Raw genomic sequence first — 23,186 nt, 5'->3', positions numbered from 1 at the left:
TTTTGTTGAGGAATATCGCATCAATTTCAGACAATTTGAGATTTAACCATTTATATTCGGGTTTTTACTCGTGGATCATCATTTTTCAAATAGTTTCGTTTATATGTAGATTGGTTCGTTGCAGCTATTTTATATAAATAACTCAAATATCCATCTCTCCACTGTGTATATATGTGGTGCAATATTGTACCAGTATTAGATACGACAGTAACGAATGTTTCATGGCGATAACAGATGTGTAATAGAAAGGTGACAACAAAGAGAACTACTGTTGAAGGAGGGTGAAAAGAGACGCGATATCGCTAAAGTACCCAAACAAATAAACTAGCTTTTTTTGGTTAAAGGCACATCTCAAAATCGACATAATATTCACTTCCAAAACCGATGCTTTGAATAAAACTGTGATTCAGATTTTCCTTATCACAGTTACATTCGCCAGACGGATCGCAATACGTTAGGTCAGGGATCGGCAACCTCTTGGATCAAAAAAGCTAAACAGTTTGGAAAATTTTGGGGGAGCCAATTTTTAATTTACAATAATTTGACGTCATATAGGTATAAAAATATTATTTTACACCTCTTGAGACCGATTGCACGGGAATCTGGCATCATTGACCCCAGTATTACCACTGTAGAACGAGAATGGTCATGGTCCTCTATGAATAAACATACCAGTATATACATTTTAATAAATTTTAATAAATTTTGCTGTGAAACATGGCACCTTACAAGGGCCCAGAGCAGCCGTGTACTAAGCTTTGAGAATAGGTGTTTGCGGAGAATCTTAGACGTGCGGTGGATTGACTTTGTGAGGAATGAAGAGATAAGGCGTAGGACGCAGCAAATCTTGGTCACAACTGTCGTCAAGAAAAGGCGATTCAGTTGGCTTGGCCATGTACTCCGCATGCCTCCTGAGAGCCTTAATCAAGCTTGCCTCTTTTACAAGGCATCAGGTTCGCGCCGCCCAAGACGACCACTGCTGACAATTCGTCGGCAGTTCTCGTCAGAACTTCGGGACGCGGATCTGACTTGGGAGGATGCAAGGGAGCTGGCAGCCGATAGAAAAGCCTGGAGATAGTTTGTGGACTCCATATGCTCCACCTAGGGAGCGGATATGGTTATTATTATTATTATTATATACATTTTTATGAAATTTTTGTAATCATGTATGTATTGTCATACATTTTTATGAGATTTTTGTAATCATGTATGTATTAACTTTCCGAGCATGAAAATGGTTGTCTATTGTAAAAACTAGGTTTGTTTGCTATCAAACGAGCCTTTTGCTGGCATATTGAACATAAAAGTGGTTTAAAACTAGAGTGGTTTTTCAAAGGTTGTTTTCATTTTAATGATTACATTTTTAACAAGAAAAATGTTTCATGAGGGGTCATATGTGCTTAAACGGCACCATCCTCCTTACCCAAACGAACTAAAACAGAATAATAATAAAAAAAATAATATTCTAAATTTCTGTACAAAACGTCATTTTTAATTTGTATAAGAAATCCCTACAAATTCCTTAAAGAGTCACACGTTGCCGATCCCTGGATTAGGTAAACATTCGTGTAATAAATGTGTTTCTCACTTCTTTAATCCGAGTATCCATTTATATAATCCCATCTCAGATGTGTTTCCGCAGACGCTAAATCAATAATCACGACCGCGAGATCCGTTCAAAGAAATCTTATAACTCAAAACTTCACGATTTCTTTGGAAATCAACATTAGCTATCGCATAAATTTCCCTCTACCCGCTACAGGTGGCTGGCGGGAATGCACAGGCTTCCTGCCATTGACTAAATTTTATATAATTTACGTGTAAACAAAAACACATTCCGACTATTCAGCTTCAAACTATTGTAAGGGCCTGTGGCAAAATAATAACATGTATGAAATAACAGGTTTTCGCTCAGGTGCTAAAATATTTTACTGTTTCCTTACAAATACATAATTGCAGGAATTGCGAAATCTCTAAAAGGATTCATTCATTTTACAGTTAGGTGAAGGTACCAGACTATTAACCTCCACAGATGATAGATAGAAAAAAATAGTTTCATTAATTGATTCGGCAGTCACTTTGTGGTAAAATCTATCCATTTTTGATTAACATTTTACTTAATAAATTACACTATTTCTTAAAATCTACTGTGACACGTGTTCGGTGCATTCCGCATCATTTTCAAACACCGTATGCCAAGCTTATTCTAAATGTTAGAGTTAGGTCCTTGGGACGCTGAAGGTTGAAGAGGGGGTAGGAGCTGTTTTTAGTACTTAGAATTGTATAGTTATGTAAGAACCGTCAGTCCATTTAATCTTCACATTAGTTTGAAAATGCCATTACTAGGCGGAACAATTGTCACAAACTTGCTTTTTATGTGTTTTTTCAACAATAAAATTCAACTTAGTAGACTCAAAGAATTAGTGTTAGATTTAACATTTAATACATAAATTAAAATGGAGTTCTACAAATTAAACGCCAAATCTATAAATAAATAAGTAATGTCATATTAGTATATCTCGTGTCCTTTATGATTATCTTGCTGGTGAAACATCCATTCGCAATGTTTTGTCCTCGCGTCGCAGTTTGCCTATGCTGCTGGGGACTGTGCGAATTGGAGAGGTCTGCTGGCTTATGATCAGAAATAATGTCATATCGGTATATCTCGTGTCCTTTATGATTATCTTGCTGGTGAAACATCCATATGTAATGTTTTTTCCTCGCGTCGCAATTTGCCAATGCTGCTGGGGACTGTGCGAATTGGAGAGGTCTGCTGGCTTATGATCAGAAATAATGTCATATCGGTATATCTCGTGTCCTTTATGATTATCTTGCTGGTGAAACATCCATGTGTAATGTTTTGTCCTCGCGTCGCAGTTTGCCTATACTGCGGAGAACTGTGCGAATTGAGAAGCTCTACTGGCTTATGATCAGCAATACTGTCATATCGGTATATCTCGTGTCCTTTATGATTATCTTGCTAGTGAAACATCCATGTGTAATGTTTTGTCCTCGCGTCGCAGTTTGCCTATGCTGCGGGGGACTGCGCGAATTGGAGAGCTCGTGAGAGCAGTGACGCAAGCGATTCTGGGAACTGGGAACAGTCTCGCGGACAGGCCAGATATTTCGATACGCGATAAATCTTACATAAGACAGCCATCCGGGATGTGTTTAGTTTTTACGTGTGTTGTCTGATCAAAGGAAAACTTTTGATATACAAAAACAGGGACTCGACCTCTCATTTCCTTTACGTTTATGCTCATGTACTAATTGGTGTATTTCAAAAGAATAACGAGTTACCGATAACTTCTTCTTCTTCTTCTTCCCTTATCCGCACCCAATGGTAAATAGGGCACTTTGTCATATCGAATGTGTATTATTAGGGCGAGGTTATGAGTTCCGCGATTCAAGCATATGACATAATTATAAAATATAAAAATCTGTTATATTTATTTACCCCCCCCTGGGAATCGAACCAGGACCTCCATCACTGCAGCCAAACGTGCTAAACACTACACTATTGAGGCGGACCTTATTTACTGTATAAATTATTAACGATTTTTAAATTTTTTAACAAGTCGCCATATTTTTTATGAATTTATATATGTATATACATATCCTCAAGGAACTCATTCACAAATTTGTGTATGAGTTCACAGGTACGGGTATGCAGCCCTTTAGCCATAGCAACTTATCTGGAGCGCAGATATGATCACGTATCTGCATATAATTTACGACAAACGCTACCCGATGCGGTGCCCTATGCAACAATATCTAAATATATAAATGAAGACGTAGTTTAATAGTATGCATGTATCGTCTCTCGTTCAATCCACTATGTACGAAACCATTGAAAAAAAATTAAAACGTCGGATTAACAGTAAGTTATTATGCTGCCAAGTGGTATCGTCGTAATAAGCTTGGTCTCTATCTAATGTACAATAGGAATGATAATGTAGAGATTAATATATGCACTCAATTTACCAATTTCCACATTATCTAATTCTGATGTATTTTTTTCTGCTGAAGCATCAGACCACCCAATTAAAATATCCCATCCTCATTTCCATAATTATATGGTCTGGACTCTTTTGTATTCAGCATATTTTATGGCATTGACTCTCCTTTCTTAGTTTAGATTTCCTTCGATTAGCCTTCTGTAAATGTATTTCAAGTCACAATAGAGTTTTTAGTGAGCTTGAAATGGCATGGTGTTGCATACCAATTTTTATTTTTTCTCTCTGCGTGTGCAAAACAGTACACCACAATGGATAGTGAAAAACCCCGTAAAATAGATTTTCCGGTTAATCCGAAATCATTAAAAAATGTAAACAAATAGAAATTTAAAAATATATTTGAATCTACTTCCTCCTTTAGTAGTTCATTACTCTGAGATTATATGTATAACATGACGTATGTATTTTATTTATTTATTCGGCATTAACTTTGTGGTAAGACATGTTACAATGATTAAAGAAAACACTTCGTTTTTTACCACTTGAGTTTTATTATAGACTACATGTTTCAGAAGTTAAACTTCCATCATTCAGGTCTGTACAATAATTTATTTTTATTTTATTTTTCGGAATTTGCAAATCATATAATAGATACTAATCACTCATTTCACTCTCATAAATTAAAATTATAACACCTTGTTCCATATAAAGGCCAAATTATGAATTATCTTGAAAATTTAGAAATCCTTAATTCTAATAATAATTTATTAAATAATATATTGTTTCAAAATTCTTCACCATTGCTTTCCATTTTTCCTTCGTGTTCAAACTCCGTCCCTTGACTGACCCCTTCCCCTTACTTTCCCCTCTCCTTATTTATAGAACAATTTTTGTATTTTATATTTAAGTTATTATACAGACCTGAATGATGGAAGTTTAACTTCTGAAACATGTAGTCTATAATAAAACTCAAGTGGTAAAAAACGAAGTGTTTTCTTTAATCATTATGACGTATGTATATTGGTGATTTTGTTTTGTATTGAAATTTCCTTTTTTTACGTTTTATGGTTTTTTGTATGCGTTCTTTAATTTTCTTTATTTACTTCTGTGCATTCAAAAAATATATGGATGAATGTATGTAGGTACATTGTAATTGGCTTTGCTGTCATGTACATGTAAATTTGTTATTGCTTGTAAAATTGTCATTGCTTCCACAAGCGTCGCAACTCTTAGTAAAGACTTAGGACATAGGACTAAGAGGAGAGTAAGAACATGTAAATTTAAATAAATAAATTATGTACAGTCCAGATTTCTAGTTCTCAAATTTAAGACATGACATGTTAGAATACCGCAAAATTTATTTCATAATTTTATCTATAGCTATTCGGCTGTCCAAATTTAAAACACAGTAAGGGACATTTTTTTGTAGTGCGTTTTTTTTTGCATTTATGGACTAAGTAGACTCTACTTAGTCCGAAAATTCAAAAAAAACGTACTACAAAAAAATGTCCTTTACTGTGTTTTAAATTTGGACAGCCGTATTATTGTGACATAATTTTTAAGGCTCGCAGCATTGGGTCACGATAATGCAGCATAATTTCAGAACTCTACATTCCAATCGGAATAAGATAAGTTATACATAAACAAAGACTATCTATCATGAGAACTAAGATGGAGAACTAAGTATCGATAAACATTGGCTTGTAAAATAACAAATGAGATGTTTTCAATCCGTTGATTTCGTGATTGAAAGTGCTATTCAATAGCCAATACCAGCTCATAACTGTGTTATTCAATAGAATAACACAGTTATGAGCTGGAATCGCTATGTGCAATGCAAACATGATGTCCAGAATCTATCGACTCGAATCCACGTTCTTTATTATTCAACATATCGCTCACTCCTTTCAAGAGCGTCAAAAATCAAAAAACTTGATTTTCAGGAGAACGTTTTTAAAGTTTAAAAATATAATACAATTTATTAAAAATAAATATCAAGCCACTTTTTGAGCTTTTTACTGTGTAACAGATCTTTTTAGGTTAAACCTGAAGGTTTTTTCTTCATTTGAAAAATAACTAGTTTATTTAAAAAAATTATTAAACAATACCATTTCTTCAAAATGCAAAAACAACACTTTTTGCCCTGTGGCGGGTAAATATTAAGTTAAAAATATGTTTTATATTATCCACTGACACTTCGTGATGGAATTGCATTTTTAATATGTTATTAGATTAAAACCAATATTTTTAGCTTTTCCACTTTATTTATATTTGACCAGCGACCGGGATTCGTCGTTACCGACATCATCAGACTGGTCTGATGATGTCGGTAACGATGAAACCCGGTCGCTGGTCAAATAGAAATAAAGTGGAAAAGCTAAAAATATTGGTTTTAATCTAATAACATATTAAAAATATGTCTCTTTTGCTGGGATACAGTACATTTTCAGGGCATTCCGAAAACATGCACAACTGAAAATTTACGATTTTTGATTTTAGACGTTCTTTAAAGGAGTGTGCGATTTGTGTTAGTGATTAGTTATACTATCTCATTTGTTTCTTTTAAACATGCTTCGTACCTAATGTTTTTTTATATGCCTATTTACTATACCCATTTATTGTTTTATATTTTATATTTTGCCCCGTGTTAGTTAGTCTTGTTAACCTTAATCCAAGACCCAAAATGAGAAATGGAAATTATTATTCGGGAATATTAAATATATGAATTATTTCTCGAAATAATTTATCAAGATGATCCACAAAGTTAATGCTTTCAACATTCAAAACATTAAATATATGACTTATGTATGTAATATTATATGTTTTAAAATAAATAAATAAATATTATTACCGATGTATGATAGCTTACCAACTAAGTCAGCAATTCTGCCACACAAATTACTCCATTCAAGGTAAATTTCAAATACATTCGCAAATTAATGACTGCTTGTTGGGAGTAGGAACGTTGCCGATTCGCGGTTTGACTTTGACCGGGCGGTTTCGCTTCTACATCCACTTACTTTTAACCGTGGTTTGATGTTTAACGGGAATTGAACAAACAGGGCGTAGTTTTATTATTGGCTCGGTTTTTTCACCGGTATCTGCGCGAATGTATTGTAATGCCTTGTCTGTGTGCGGCTGTATTCACACGTGACGTCACGGACCCATTCATAGTTTCAGTATTGGCCGGTGAATACTTGGCACTCCCCGCGCTATGGCCATACAACGCGACATTCAAAAACATAAATTATTTTTTATTATAATTAGCTTTCGAAAAAATGCATTCATTATAACGATCATATATTTTTGTATCAATACTAATGATATTTCTGTAATAGAAAATTTTTAACTAAAAAAAATTGTTAACGTATTAATTTAATGAAAAAATACGAATTTTCATCAATTTTAGTAACAATAATTTACGTGTTCAAATCATTAAAATATTTTATATATATCTTAACAGAGAAGAAGACGTTATTGAGATAGGAATATAGAGACGTATTATTGGCTGTATTCACTATTTTACATACGATTGACTGATTAATTGTTGAATCTATTGAAAATTATTTATCATTAACAATTATAGTAATGAACTTTGCAGGTCTTATATAAATAAATGTTTTTTTTTAGTTAAAACATATGATGTAACGTTACACATATATTTATGTACTAAATGTTAAAATCAAACACTGAGTTTTTTGTTTCGAACAATTGTTTCGCCTAGTTGTGGCATTTTCAAAAGAATGTCATGCAGATAAATAAATATTTTTTATCGTTCATTTTTTATCCAAATACATAATTATTATTTGTCACAATTTTTTTCAGTAGGTTCGTCCAAATCCGCTTATGTGTTATATTTTATTTTGACATAAAATAACTGGTCCAAGTTTAAGCCGCATAAATAATTTAAAATCAGATATTCATGCGTTTACCAGTATGTTAAATAATACAAGTTCGGATCTTGCATACAAATAAAAGAGTCTCTGCTAAATAAAAAGCTTTCTAAATCCAACATAGATGGCTGTTGTAAACTCAATCTCGGAACGTCATGAGACGGATGTATGTATATGACTTTCAAAATTTGAGTAGTGTAGTATAGTAGTTGTAGTATGGGTTGAATGGTGAATGTTGCACGTATGTAAATTGAGCATTCAATTAGCCTATGACAGGTTGTAAGCTAAGTAAATGCCCAGACTTCCATATTCTTCTTCATCTACGTTGAAATGCAATTTTTTTAAAATTATTATTAGCGCAATAGTGTCATTTTCGATTGTATGATAAATACGATAATTATTTTAATATATTTAATAGTTGACTTAAATATTCGTCAAATAAAAAATGAAGGTCGTCTGAATGGATCTTTGTCAGACAGGAGGAATATCTAATTTAACATACTCAACCTATTGGATTATATTATACTCGTTTTGTGCTTATAACAGCCGATATAATTAATATTTTCATTCATCATTTTCTTTTGGAAAATTCGCCTTCGAAAAAACGTTATTTTCGTAAGTTGGCAATGAATGACGTCACAGAAACGATGTAGTTATTTTAATATTGGTAACATTGCTAAATTATTGGCTGCTCTATTTGTTGATGTCTATGGCTAATTATTTTCATATATTCAATAGTTTACTTAAATATTCGGTGAACCGCTTCACTTGTCAAATAAAAAATGAAGGTCGTCTGAATTAATGTATTGTGCGAATGATTTTTTTGGATAAACATTAACCGACTAAACAACATTCCAAATATGGATGTCCGGTTCTTGGAAAAATCGATCTCTCGAATCCCTTTATCCCTTTATCCCTTTATCTGTCGAAAAATTTGGCTGAAAAATATTTACTAGTATTTCGTTGCGGTATTATTATTTTTATTGTAATTCTTACATTATTGTTATGTAACATTATTTTACCACAATTTTCATGTAATGTTGCGGAACTGTACCCAGAAAATGAAGGATTTTCCCGCTCTCTATTGATCTTGCTACCTTTTCAATCAAAATTATAAATTCAAATATGGTCCCAGTAGTTGCAGCGCGAGTAGAAAAGGACTGATAAAAAGTAATACATATAAGTTTATAATTGACGTGAACTTTTTTATGTATGGTACTTACTTCAATGTTTTATCATACTTGCGGTGTTTTAGTATTCGCAGATTATTAGCTTGTAGAAACATTATAATTATATTAACTAATTAGCTGAGAATCATGCCACTTCCCCATATGGTAAGTACAGAGGATAGAACGTCGTTGACTTTGCAAACATGCTCTATCTACTTGCATCCCTTAATATCTACATTCAAGCCTATTCATTCCACTGTTATTTAATAAATTCAAATAATATTTGTATGATTTTTTTTTCTTTTTTGAAAGTATATTTTAATGATAATATAATATTATTTCATAACATTAATAGTAAACGACAAGATTGGATATTTTTTTTGTAAATAATAAACGTTTCGAAACAATAAATGTGAATTTACAAATAACGTCTTATGGAATATGTATTATGTATTTGAATTTCTGTTCGATTTCGTTTTAAACTGTTCGAATTTAGAACTCATTCAAAATTAAGATTTCATTACGTTTTGTCAAATCACTCGAAGTCAGCTGGATATTTTAAATTTAGAACAATTTGAGTTTGATATTTTTTCATAAATAAATAAAATGTTTAAATGTGAATTAACACACAATATCTTATGGAATATGTATTTTGAACATGAATTACTGTTCGATTTATTTTTAACCGTTCGAATTTAGAACTCATTCAAAATTAAAATTTCGTTACGTTTTCTCAAATCACTCGAAGTCAACTGGATATATATATATATATATATATATATATATATATATATATATATATATATATATATATATATATATATATATATATATATATATATATATATATATATATATATATATATATATATATATATATATATATATATATATATATATATATATATATATATATATATATATATATATAAATATATATATATATATATATATATATATATATATATATATATATATATTTATATATATATATATATATATATATATATATATATATATATATATATATATATATATATATATATATATATATATATATATATATATATATATATATATATATATATATATATATATATATATTTTAATTTAGAACAATTCAAAAATACGTTACGTTTTGTGAAATCACTCGAAGTCAGCTGGATATTTTTTTTAAATTTAGAACAATTCAAAAATAATACGGAACCCAATTCAACCGTCTACGGTCGTGTGCCCTCCCCTCCCCGCCCCCCGCCCCCTGCCTCCTCACTTCATCAGCCAGTAAACCGGCTAGTGGTCCAGCGAGTTACAGGCCTTAGTGTACAAGCGCGGAGGAGGGAAATTTATAGCGCATTATACAAAGGATGTAATTATTTCAAGAAGTCTGGGAATCGATCAAACAAAATAAAAACATCTTTCATTAAGGTGCCATTTGACAATACTTTTTGCGCGCGTCCAGTTAAGGCAATACGCTGATCTTTCAAAGGTTCAATGCCGGGTTAAGAGTAGGGAGACGTTTTAAAAAAAGATTCAATTATTTATTCTGTCCGTATTTCGTGTTGATTTGTTTGATTTTCCCCTTTCGCGCGGCGATTTCGAATGATTTGCCTCTTATTTGTATCGTCTCGGAAGATTCGGGCTTTAGTGCTTTTCGTAAAATGGCCGCCAACCGTGTTACGCTCGCAACTTGCCTTGTTTTATTTTCTCTCCTATAAAAGGATACTCGCGTGCCTTATTTCAGTACCGATAAATTTTTATGCAGCATTAATAAATGGTTGCACTGTATTGAAATTATACTTTACAAAGAGAAAAACATACCAGACCGAACAACATTGACATGCCTTTGCTAAAATATGTATGGTTTATATTGATACATTCAGATGATTAAAGAGAGATTTAGATTCAGAGAAACTTATTTAAGAGAGTCGTTATTAATCTGGTGGTGTAAAAAGTCTACGTAATCGGAGGGCATGTATGACTAGATATTTGGATGTGGAGGAAGCTAGGCATGTATGTCAGGACAAAAGAGTATGGTGTTCCATCCTCTACCTACACCTGCGTGATGGTAGTAGTAGAGGTAGTAGTAGTAGTAGTAGTAGTAACTTAATTCGGTTTTAAAATTCAGCTAATTACGCCAATAGTGCGGAAAATGTGTATTGTGCATTATTGGGTATTGTGTATTTCTAGCTCCTAATATATATGAAAATTTTACATAAAGAAAATAAACCTGGAAAGAAATGTAAATTGAGAAAAAGTAACGAATATCATTACAGAAAAAGTAACAGTTAGTTATTAGTTACTCGTTATCCCCGTGTTATCATTTTGTTGTTTCAAAATGGTTTCCGATTACCAGAATCCACATGGATAATAAATTAAACGCCAAATCTATAAATAATGATCGATGAATACCTTTCAAATTAATAAAAATAAATCTTAAAGATGATTTTTTTCGAAGCCAGTTTTTGTTGTTATTTTAAAACAGTTATCAAATATTGAGATGTGTATAAAATTTTGTAAAAAACAGAAGAAGTCAAATTACGTTCAGTACGTGTTTTTTTTTAACAATGAAATACAATTCAGTATACTAAAAGATCAGTTTTTGATTTGAACGTTTATTATAACAATATATCACCATTGGTAGAATTGTGATAAAATTTATCATGTCTGTTTATGCTTAGATAATATACAGGTATGTGGCCGTTATTTCTCGTCTGTGTTCTCATAAGTCTCATAAGTGTTCTCATAAGTACTTCGATCGATCGAGTGATCACAGAACAATGAACGTGATCAATATGTGTGCAACTGAATATGCAGCTAGATAAAATATGGATGGTATTTCGCTCACTCCTTTCAACAACGTCATATATAAAAAAACTTCAGAAACTTTCAGGAGATCGTTTTTAAAGTTTAAGAATATAATAAAATATGTTGAAAATAAATATCAGGCTACTTACTGAACTTTTTACTGTGCAACGGATATTTTTAGGTAAAACATGAAGGTTTTTTCTCCAGTTGAAAAATATTTAGTTTATTTAAGAAAATAATTAAACAATACCTTTTCTTCAAAATGCAAAAACAACACTTTCCGCCCTGTAGCAGGTAAATATTAAGTTAAAAATATGTCGCTTTTGCTAGGATATAGTACATTTTCTGGGCATTCCGAAAACATGCACTTCAAGACGTTGTTGAAAGGAGTGAGCGATTTGGCCGTAAATGCTCTGCATGACGTTAGCAAGTAGCTATGTTTAGTTGTGTTTTTTTTTTGCGAATAGTTCGTCGTTATTAATAAGCGGTCAGCAACTTTAATTGTCCAAAAAAACATCGGCACGTAACTCAGGAGCTGTAACCAGACATAATAACAGCATTGTGTTGCTTTACCTTGCTTATTTTTTATACCCAAATTTATCGAAAATTTATAATATATTGTACGATATCTACCTCTTAATTTAAATATCAAATATTAAAATAAACAATAATTAAATAATAAAAAACATTTTAAAATAAAATTTGCGATAACGTACAACATTATTAGTGTGTCCGAATACTTGTTTACAAATCTGGATTATCTCCAGTTAGGAGTATTTTTTATTATTATTTTTTTACAACTCAACATAGATTAAGAAGACTATGGAAGTCTGGGCATTTACGGGCCTTACGACGGTCATAGGCTGGTTTAAGTGATCACTTTACACATTTGTAACATTCACCAATTCTACTGATAATTGACAACCACACTATTCATATTCTTGAAACTTCTATATATGTTGTTCAAATTCGATACATAGTGCTTGAATTCACTAGAGACAAATATTCTGAGATGAAAGAAGCTTTAAAATTTTTCTAAAGCTTTAAAAACATTAATTTTCTTCTTCTTCTTCATTTCCCCGAAAATGAAAATAAGTACCTACATGCCCCATCACCGTATTGAAAACTCGTCCTTTCCTCAACTATTGTTTTCTCCCATAAATTATTACTGCACATGATATAACTATTACTTAAGTACCTAGAATTGTTTAGCTATTCGTATATAAGGACCCTCAGTCCATTTAAGCTTCAAATAAGTCTGAAAAGGCCATAAAAGGGCGAAATAATTGTCACAATTTTTTGTGTTTTTTAATAATAAAATACAATTTAGTACACTCTAAAAATCAGTGTTTGAATTAAATATTTAATAAATAAATAAAAATGGAGTTCTAAAAATTAAACGCAAAATCTATAAATAATTATCTCTGTTTATCTATCTATATCTATGTGTAAACGTTATAATTAATTATCTATCTATATCTATACGTCAGATGAATTGCAATAAAAACGAAGAAATCTCTTCAACTGACATTTTTACGTACTCCGATATTATTCCTGGTTCACGAGACTAATACAAATATTTGCAAAATCTTGAGGAATGAAGGTTGTATTGCAGATTCTCTGCGTGTGAAGTGTTATTACTAAAGTACACTGAAATGCGATCTTCAATCGTTATTTATGACACTTTTCGCATTGTTTTCAACGCGGTTTAACTTGCAAAATGTTAAGTATCGCTACATCATAGAAGTGGGTCGTATGACCCGTTCATTTACACTGATCGAATGATCGGATCCCAGTATTTAGTGAATCTCAGCCAATAACGCTGACCAGTGTTCACTAAATCACAAATTCACCGATTTACTTATTCGTGGATATTCTGATAAATTGTGAATCAAGGAACCAAACAAAATGTCACCAGGAATTTTATAAGAAGCAAGTAAGGTCAGAAAAATTCAAAGAGAACAGATAAAAATGTCATTTTTACAGATTCTCTTTTCAGAATTTATCAGTGAGTCTTCGATGATTTTTTTTTCTGGTCCGACGAACAATCCATCGTTCAATTGATCCGGTCTTCGCAAACGGATCACCGAAGTGATACAGGGCCACTGATGCGAATCTTATCACCACACAATACAAAATACAAACACGCAAGATAAAGAAACAATACAACCTTCCCTACAGCATGCACTTCCTGAAACAATTGTCTCGCTCGCACATTTATTGCTGTGTTTTGAGATCTTATCTCAATATTGATATCTCATTTCAAGGTAGTTGTAAATAATGTTTTACCGATGCGACAAGACTGCCTATATGCCGACTTGCGCTGTTAAAATTGGCGTCAAACTCTCTAGCTTTTTGCCTTGTCCGTTCATCTTAATATCTGCTTTTGGTCTTGTTTATTAGTACATTTTTAAACCTACCCGTTTCGACAAGAATCTTGTCATCATCAGGGTTTATTAAATTCTAAAACATTAAAATACTCCAACCCTTACCACTACTTCCGCACACTCAGTAAAAATTAAGGATTTTTTACGGAGTGTGTGGAAGTTTTTGGAAAGGGAATGTCACTGAGTATTTTAATGTTTTAGAATTTAATAATTCCTGATGATGACAAGGTTCCTGTCGAAACCGGTAGATTAAAAAGTGTACTACTAATAAAAAAGTGGTTAAAACAAAGTTGTTTGATTGTATAAAATTTATAAAATGTGCCACAAAGTATCTGCGAAAAACATTCAAGAAATTGTTTATTACTGACTCAGTCGGCAATTAATAAATAGGTCACCAAATTTCACCGAGTTCATTCGAATCAATTGTAATAATTAGTACGGGGAGGGAATCGTCACTCACGTTGCTCATAGTTAGGAACGGCAGTCAGTCGCGAAGTCAAGTGAGGTGAATTGGCGGTATTCTAGTATATAGTCAGAGGTCAACTGGATTCGCGACATTTTGTTTGCATTATCGCGACATGTCTATTGAGGCACGCTAATTGAAAATTTCGATGAGAAAATCAGCCCAAGCGTTGAACAGGAATTAACCCGAACGCCAGAACCATCTGGACTTATTATCAGTATCTGCGTAATTATCCGGTAACATTTAACCCTAGAATACTAAACTATCGTAAAAATTACGACGGCAAAATGAGGATTCCTGGAATAAAAATGTTCGCGTCGTTTCCGCCCCCTGCTTCACAACGTACCTTTATTTTTTTCGTTACTACATACTTGATCTCATAAACCCAAAGAATATTATTTCTTCTAAAATAAATATAAAGTTGTTGGATTATCGTTTGTATTTTTTTTAAAGTATTGTACTGCCGTTTCTTGGTGGAACTGCATTTTATATAATAAAATAACAACTATGTAGTTTTTTCCACATTAATTTTATTTCACCAGCAACCGGGTTTCGTCGTAAGTCGTAACCGACATCATCAGACGACATTACTAGTCTGATGATGTCGGTTACGATGAAACCCAGTTGCTGGTCAAATAAAATTCATGTGAAAAACGTCACATAGTTTTTATTTTATTCACTACATTTTGAGTGTGTCCAAATACTTGTTCACAAATCTGGATTATAGGAGTTATTTTTTATATTATTTTTTGACATCTCATCAAAGATGAAGAAGAATGTGGAATTCTGGGCATTTACGGGGCTGACGACCGTTATAAGCCTAGACTGGTTTAAGTGATCACTTAAACCATGCTATGACGGTCGTCAGTCCCGTAAATGCCCAGATTCCATATTCTTCTTCATCAGTGATGAGATGTAAAAAAATAATATGTTATTTTATTCTGTTTTTATTCCTGTTTTATTTCTATGGCGTATTTTTTACGAATGTTGACTAACAACGTTACTCGAAGGATAGTTTAGTTTAGGGTTAAATATAAATGAATGTAATATCAAACTGGGTACTCAACGTCTTCCTTGAATGTTATTGTTAGATGTGCCTGACAGAATGTAAACGAATGCAGATTGTGTACTTTATGGAATGCTGTTTTAATTGACTTGTTTTATGTATTGTCAAAGGAATAATCAATATTTTCATTCATGCCATCAATGCTGATAGCGCAAAATATTACGTCAACACTATTCACGCGAAAATATAACATTCACATTCCGATTAATTATTGCATTCTTGATTACTGACGAGTTTCATTCACAATAATCCTGGTGGTTAATAATAACTCAATACTAATATTCGCCTCCGTAATGGTCAGCACGCTCGGCTACCGTTCTGGAGGTCCCGGGTTCGATTCCCAAGGGGGGTAAAATAAATATAGGTGATTTTTTCACTGTAATATTTATTCAATATTACCATGGACTGGTACCTGAAGCCGAGGGCTGATCACCTTTCCTTCATGTGTAAACGATCAAGATAACACTGCGTTAATATGACACAGTGCCCTATGCACCATTGGGGTGCGGATAAGGGTTTTATTATATTATAATATTATTAACATTTTTGTAAAAAAAATATAAGTAAAAATGACTAACCACGAAGTAAATGCTTTAAATATTAATAATATTAAGAATAGAATAACTCATTATTTACCAATAGGTTTTTGAGTCTTTATTGAATTTTTTTGGTTTTTATTATTGTTAATTGGAATAATTTCACAATGAATAAGTAATTTATTTATAATTTTGGCGTGTTACTTGTAGAACTCCATTTTAATTTACTTATATATCAAATGTTAAAATCTAATGTATTTATTTTAATTTCATTAATTCATTCGGCAGTCACTTTGTGGTTAAATCTACCCATTTTTAATTAATGTTTTGCTTAGTAAATACCACTATTAAAATAGTGGTCAGTAAAACATTACTTAAAATTTATTTAATTTTAAATCAAACACAAATTTTTTTAGTCTACCAAGTTGTATTTTACTAACAAAAACACATAAAAATTAATATTGTGACAATTGTTTCGCCTAGTTATGGCATTATCGAACGAATGTTTAATAATTAAAAACGGAGTTTTACAAATTAAACGCCAAATCAATAAATAAGTTAAAATCAAACACTGATTTTTCGAGTCTAGTAATAATTGTATTTTATTGTTTAAAAAAACACATCAAAATAAATTTTGTGACAATTGTTTGGCCTTGTTATAGTATAACATTCGTTTGAAAATACCATAACAAGTTGAAACAATTGCATTTTATTTATTTTTATGTGTTTTTATAACAAAAAAATACAATTTAGCAGACTTAAAAAATCAGTGTTTGATTTTGAACATTTAATATATGAATTAATAATTTTTCACTTTTCTCTTAACTTTATAATATTCACAAAAAAACCATAAATACCTTTCCCCGATCATGGTCTGTTCACTTTTCATGATAAACACTTTCCATTTTTCGATATAACACGTCATTCTTCTGTAATTTATTTTTTCATTAATTGACTCCGCGTCACTTTGCGGTGATATCTATCCATTCATTTAAATTTCACTTGGTATGTACCACTTTATCTTAAAATCTATTGTGACACGTGTTTCGATGCATTCAGCACCATTATAAAACACCGTATGTTAACCTATTAATTATTCTTCTAAATCCCAAGGCCATATCTTTTAAATTTAGACATAGCTTTACATACGGTGTTTAAAAACGATGCATCAAAAAACACATATCGCTCAACCCTTTCAAGAACGTCATAAATCAAAAAACTTGATTTTTCAGGAGAACGTTTTTAAAGTTTAAAAATATAATACAATGTATTAAAAATAAATATCAAGCCTCTTATTAAACTTTTTACTGTGCGACAGATCTTTTAAGGTAAAACCTGAAGGTTTTTCTCCATTTGAAAAATATTTAGTGTATTCAAAAAAATAATTAAACAATACCTTTTCTTCAAAATGCAAAAACAACACTTTCTGCCCTGTAGCGGGTAAATATTAAGTTTAAAATATGCCTCTTTTGCTGGGATATATTACATTTTCTGGGCATTCCGAAATAATGCATCACTGAAAATTGATGATTTTTTATTTATGACTTTCTTGAAAGGATCGTTCTTGAACGGTACGTAGCCAATGAAGTTTACATATAAAACAATATTTATTATTTGTCCTATTAGCCAGATTATAGAGTGAATTACCTCTTCATGCGAAAAATACAATCTCTGATGACCTTCATGATACGCTTAATATATTACTGGCTATCCTTAGAAACTTAACTGCTCATCATACCCATCTCAACATTTCCCCCTCAACTCCTCACTTGATACTATTTTCTTTGTTTTCCTTATCTTCAATGTAAAATAATGAAATTGTATTATCACTTTTTGCTCACTAATGTCTAACAGCTGTATAAGTTAAAAACTTTGACTAAAATTACTAGTCTTATTTTGGTTAATTGGAAGATATTGCTTCTGAGCAATAAGCTGGACAATCTACATTGATTATATATCAGAAATTTAATTAATAAATTACTTAAATACTTGTTTTTTTCATTGTACCTGAATTATTGAATATAATTTTGCATCCAATTTATAGCATTTCTTTGTTAAAATCCTCATTTCTTCACCAGCAAACATCACGTTTCTCGTGCAAACTCAAGTAACTGACTCGTTGTATATCATTCTAAGCAGTTCTCGATGTGGAAGCTACCTTGTTTGCATCTACAGTCCGTTTATATCCCATCAGAGGACCGTTCAGGGCTCTGGCCAGTTGTGAGGGGGACAGAGGGAACAGAATTTATGCGATGTATAGATCATGGATCACGTGATCTTTAAGCATAATTCCAGGGCATTGCCTGATAGATCTGTAAATATATTCGTACTGATTTACTAAATGTTTCAATTTAATTTTCCAAATAACCTAACCCAACCTAACCTCTATTATATCACTGTTTTATTATTTTTTGTATACTTTATTTAAAACATTCTGTTATTTTCTTTTGTACATTTAAAAAACAAATGTATCAAAAAGTAAATGCCGAAACAATAAATAAAATAAATGATCGTATGTACATTGTAATTGATTTTGCTGTCACATACATTTAAATTCAAATAAATAAACATATAACTTTGATCGTCGTCATCATTGTAAATGCTTCTATTCGTGAGACAATTTTAGAAATAGTTTTACATTTTTTTACAGAATTAATGCGCGAAAATAAAAAATGGTCATATCCACCACTAAAAAAAATTCCTGACATCTAAAACATGGATATTTTTTTATGATTTGTTACACTTTGTTATGTGTTTTCCAATCAGAAAATTTAACGACTTCTTTCAAAGTTCTCTGATAATATCCAATCATAGAATATGTTTACTCAAATTTGAACGCTGATTTCCAGGTTTAAAATTTAGACAAATTGTCAGTTTCATCACTCTATTCGACCGTGCATGGTCATTGTGAATATTGCCATTTATCAATTGGTCCATAAACTACACAAGTTGACCACATTCGACGGAGATTCGCGCTCATTTCACGAGCCCGTTTGAGTCCAGTACGAGCCCAACACAGTGATGCAGTGTTCGGGAAGATAAGCCGAACTGTCTCAAGGCGGACTGAGGACGCTCGCAACTATTTACACTTCGCGATTGGAGTGTTTACACAAGCGCTGCCTTCGTGTCTAAAGTGTTATCGCGAGGGAATATATTTCGGCATTATATGACTTTCCAATGTGTGGGTCATGTATGTGCCGCTGTAAATCATGTAGATTTATTTTTGATTTGCCCCGTTTATATAATAAATTAATTGCACTACCTACATTACTTTTAAAATCAACATTTTTTTACCTTCAAGGAATTATCGACAAGGTGCTTGGTTGTTTTTTATTCAGTAGATCAAAATTTCAACCATTTCATCAATCAATTTCATTGATTCTGTAGATCAAAATTTCAACCATTTCATCAATCAATTTCATTGATTCTGTAGATCAAAATTTCAACCATTTCATCAATCAATTTCATTGATTCTGTAGATCAAAATTTCAACCATTTCATCAATCAATTTCATTGATTCTGTAGATCAAAATTTCAACCATTTCATCAATCAATTTCATTGATTCTGTAGATCAAAATTTCAACCATTTCATCAGTCAATTTCATTGATTCGGTAGATCAAAATTTGAATTCATTTCATCAATCGTTTCAAAATTCTATTTCATCAATCAATTTCATTGATTCAGTAGATCAAAATTTCTAAATTTTCATCAGTCAATTTCATTGATTCGATAGATCAATTTTTCAACAATTTCATTGATTAAAGCAATCGATGAATAACTGTAAGAGCTTTAACATTTTGTGCATACGAACATTTGCATTTCGCTTTCTTTCAATGATATAAGTATGTATTTGTATTTTTTTTCTCCGTTCAGCGGTTTACAAAAGAATACTTCGGGAATACATTATAAACGACTATATCATGACGTGTATTTTTCTAAAACGTTGACTCAGAACAGATAATCTGGTTATTCGGACACTGTTTACTTTACAAATATAAATATTAATCAGCATTTGTTTCTCTTTGAATCGTTTCCAGATAACTTTAAATTATTAGTAGATAAAAGCAAACGTGGCCTTTATTCGCAAATATAGAATTTCAATTTTCCTTTAGTGATATCTTCCCATCACTCAAGTAGGATCACTTCTCCAATTTGGTCGAATATTAATCGCGAGGTGACATTCTGACTTTTTTTGCATTTTTTATAATACTTTTAGAAACTTCGTGAGTAACATATCAAGATTCGACTGTTTTAACAAGTTATTTTAGATAAACATTTGTTACTTAACCTAACCTTAAGTCAACTTCTGAGTCAAGTAGAAGAAAACTCTATAAAATCCGATGAAAACTGAATCACCTTGCCTTCATACAATAAACGGTCAACTTTGCATTGCACCAATTTGATGCAGTGTTCTATGCACCATGAGGTGCGAATAAGGGTAAGAAGAACAAGTAATTTATTTATCAATTTAGATTTTTCATTATATTAAAATTGTATACATTTATTAAAATTAGTTCGTATATAGTACATAGCAAAGATAAAGTAAACATTGTAAGAAAAATGTGAAGCTCCCTCGAGACGCTATTTTGTAAAAATGGCCCTAAATAAATAAGCCAAATAATTTTTTTAATATCATTGACCTGATAAGATATGAGTTTCACAGACCTGAAGGGTTTTAATTTCGTTGTGCGTCTCCTTTAGCTTTTAACAAGGCTGACCGTCTGCAATAATAACTTCATCTTAAATGGCGTTTAAATTGCGAGACATTTGTGGTAATTAATTGCGAGTCGTAAAATTTGCAATTACTTCTGGTATTCTGATGTTATTCAGTGCTTTATTTATTACGAATTTCGAGTGTGATAGGTTTTACGGTGCTCGTTCGTTAAGTTAAATAAACCCCGAGTTATTTTTATGGTCTTTGTTATCGAGTCTGTTTCTATTTCGTTTGAGACTTCCTTTAAAACTATCCTGTATTTATCGATTTTCTCTTTCAAATGCAAACGTCTTTATGGCGTGCACTTATCCTAGTGTGTGTACACAAATGGTTATCTTTTGAAATACGACACTATAAAGTTTCAGGTTTTGTACTAGCATTCCGCAATGCGTTTAAAGCTGCATTAGAGATACGCTAATCAACTTTTCACATCGTATAAGAGCATTCATTAAATTAAATTTGCAGTCTTTGCTGGTATGAATTATTATTACCTCGAGTGACTGCCGACTCTTTTCAGCAAAGCTAAAAGATTCGTCGTTTAAGCAAGAAACCCTAGTCAAACCCATGTCGAGTGGCAAATTTAGGAAATTATCGACTGCTACGTTCATTTATACATTCAGAACCGTCCGAAAATTTCATTCAGTAAACTCAATGATCATGTTTTTATACTACCTACCATCTTTCCGTCCTCCCAAAGTTCTGGGCGGGTCAAGTTCTAGAATATTTCGACAACCTGTTTTCATTTCCGTTGACCGATGATTACAAATCCACCTTGGCTACTCTTCGGTTACAGTTTTGGCGCCACTGCTGCACTTTTAGTTAAATCGTTATTATTTTTTATAATTTCATTTAAACCGTGTCATTTTTTTTTTAAATATCGCTTGTGCAGGCGTGCTTAATAATGTATGGTAGAATTACCTGACTCATTGTTCGAAAGCTTAAAATTATAATCAGTCAATCAAATAACATATATTAGAGAGAAATCCTCTGAATTAGGTTACATACATATAACCTTCATAAAATAAAACTCACACATCTTTCAGCCACTATTATTTTTGTTACTTTTTCCAACCGGTTTCGACAAACACCTTGTAATCTTACCTATCGGGGACGGATAGTTATAACGTATACATCCCTGAAGATGACAAGGTGCTTGTCGAAACCGGTTGAAAAAAAGTATAAAAAAATGGTTAAAAACAAAGTTTGAGGTCTATTTTTTAAATTTTATAAATGTCAGAAAGTGTCGAAAAACATGCAAGAAACAAAATACTTATAACATTTTTCAATGATGATCGTTTACAGATAGATCTTTAAAAAACTGATTTCGTACTGTATTTTTTGTATGTTGGATAACTGGAAAAAGAGATATGTCACTTTTTTATTTTATTTAGCAAAGCACATACAATTGAGTGATACTTAAGGGGACGTGTCATATAAACTTAAAAAATAAGATAATCCATGATTTAAGATAAGAAAAGATGTGTGATTTGTTTTGAAACGCTAATTTGTTTTTTTACCTTTGTTACAGGAATATTAGATAGTTCAAATGGAAGAAGAACTGCCAGGATAGTTCATTAACTAAACACCAGCCACAACTCCTCCTATCCTGGTCTCAACAACATCCAAACAATGTAAGGAAAACGTCAATAATATACATATTTTAAAACCTAAGACACAGTGGAACCTCGGCTTACGAATTTAATTCGTTCAGTAAAACTAGTCGTAACTCGAAACAAGTATTTATTATTATAACATTCTTTTTACTACTTATTATTTATTCTTTTTACATATCGCTAACTCCTTTCAAGAACGGCATAAATCAAAAATCGTCAATTTACAGTTGTGCATGTTTTCGGAATGCCCAGAAAATGTACTATATCCCAGCAAAAGAGTCACATTTTTAACTTAATATTTACCCGCTACAGGGCAGAACGTGTTGTTTTTTGCATTTAAAAAAAAAGGTATTGTTTAATTTTTTTTTAATATCCTAAATATTTTTCAAATGGAGAAAAAACATTCAGGCTTTACCTAAAAAGATCTGTTGCACAGTAAAACATTCAATAAATGGCTTCATATAATATTTATTTTTAAAACATTGTATTATATTTTTAAACTTTAAAAACGTTCTCCTGAAAAATCTAGTTTTTTGATTTATGACGTTCTTGAAAAGAGTGAGTGATATGTGATTTTTGAAT

General features: G+C 31.7%; 1 protein-coding gene across 2 annotated transcripts in view; it reads left to right on the top strand.

The window, feature by feature from the left end:
* sty (sprouty signaling antagonist) overlaps positions 1-23,186 on the top strand; it is a 108,689-nt gene that overhangs the window by 41,700 nt on the left and 43,803 nt on the right. For both annotated transcript variants that reach the window (XM_088261715.1, XM_088261716.1), the window contains exon 2: positions 22,520-22,622. The gene's annotated coding sequence lies outside the window, so the exon portion shown is untranslated. The remainder of the gene's footprint in view (positions 1-22,519; positions 22,623-23,186) is intronic.

This window comes from Brachycentrus maculatus, unplaced genomic scaffold (genome assembly GCF_059751285.1).
Source record: "Brachycentrus maculatus isolate JH-2025_06_01 unplaced genomic scaffold, ASM5975128v1 h1tg000166l, whole genome shotgun sequence".
NCBI classification, from domain to species: domain Eukaryota; kingdom Metazoa; phylum Arthropoda; class Insecta; order Trichoptera; family Brachycentridae; genus Brachycentrus; species Brachycentrus maculatus.
This window is presented reverse-complemented; position numbering and strand designations above follow the sequence as displayed.